General features: G+C 33.6%; 1 long non-coding RNA gene across 1 annotated transcript in view; it reads right to left on the reverse strand.

Moving 5' to 3' along the window:
* Positions 1-396: 396 nt before the first annotated feature.
* The window catches only part of LOC128660705 (uncharacterized), a 5,126-nt gene continuing 4,521 nt past the window's right edge, over positions 397-1,001 (reverse strand). Inside the window, exon 2 of the long non-coding RNA XR_008402576.1 lies at positions 397-1,001. This exon is cut by the window's right edge and continues 2,237 nt beyond it. This is a non-coding gene — a long non-coding RNA (uncharacterized LOC128660705).

The following is a 1,001-nucleotide window of genomic DNA, read 5'->3' on the forward strand; positions in this document are numbered from 1 at the left end:
CACTTCTTCCAAGACTCGTAATACCAGTGTTAGGCAAATCCCATAGAAAAGATAGGATACGCAATTGACATAAGGGGATTTGCGGTAGCCTTGAGTCGCGGAAAGAAAGTGAGCGGTAGACCCTTTCCTGCCTGACTCGTAATACCAGCGTTAGATAAAAAGCAGCGTTAGGACCCCTTAACGCTGCTTTTTAAGGCTAACGCAGAACTCGTAATCTAAGCGTTTTTTTTTTTTTTACCATGCATAAACATTTTATTGTGCAATTTCAAAATATGTAATATTCCTTAACATAATTATCTAATTATCTATTTAATTATCTGTTACATTATACTTTAAATGGTGTGTGATTCTGGTTATTCATCCTACACCTATTGCATGATAAAAGAACAATTGGAGTTGATCAATTGATTGTTTATATTTAAAAAGTAATTTTTCATAATTTATTTTACTAAAAAGATCATTAATGACAAATTTTCACTGTGACTTACGCCACACCAGATGATGTGCATAGAAAGCTTTTAGATGTGTTAGGTTATGTTGAAACATTTGGCTGCAACCCAAAAAATTACTCATCCACAAAACTCATTAACCACCTGATAACAAAAGATGGGGAAAAGCCTGATTCAAATTACATTGTAAAAAATGATCAATTTTTACCAGGATGTAGTCCATTTTTTTTTTACAAATAACTAATTCATCCTTATGTTGTCATTTGAGATAGCTGTGTCTGCATGTTGAAACCCCCACCTATATGAAAAATATGAATACTGCAGTATTCTTTATAGAAAGACTAGGTTAACAAGATGCAGCAACATAAACTAATTCTCGGTAGTAGTAGTAGTGGGAGGTTGTTACCAGTTGTTGGAGAATAATGAACTCTTAAAGGGACAGCTACTTGATTTTTGTTGTTGTTTAAAAAGATAGATAACGCCTTTACTACCCATCCCCCAACTTTGCATAACAAACATTGTTATACTAAAGGGACAGTCTAGTCAAATATA

Source organism: Bombina bombina, chromosome 5 (assembly GCF_027579735.1).
Source record: "Bombina bombina isolate aBomBom1 chromosome 5, aBomBom1.pri, whole genome shotgun sequence".
NCBI classification, from domain to species: Eukaryota; Metazoa; Chordata; class Amphibia; order Anura; family Bombinatoridae; genus Bombina; species Bombina bombina.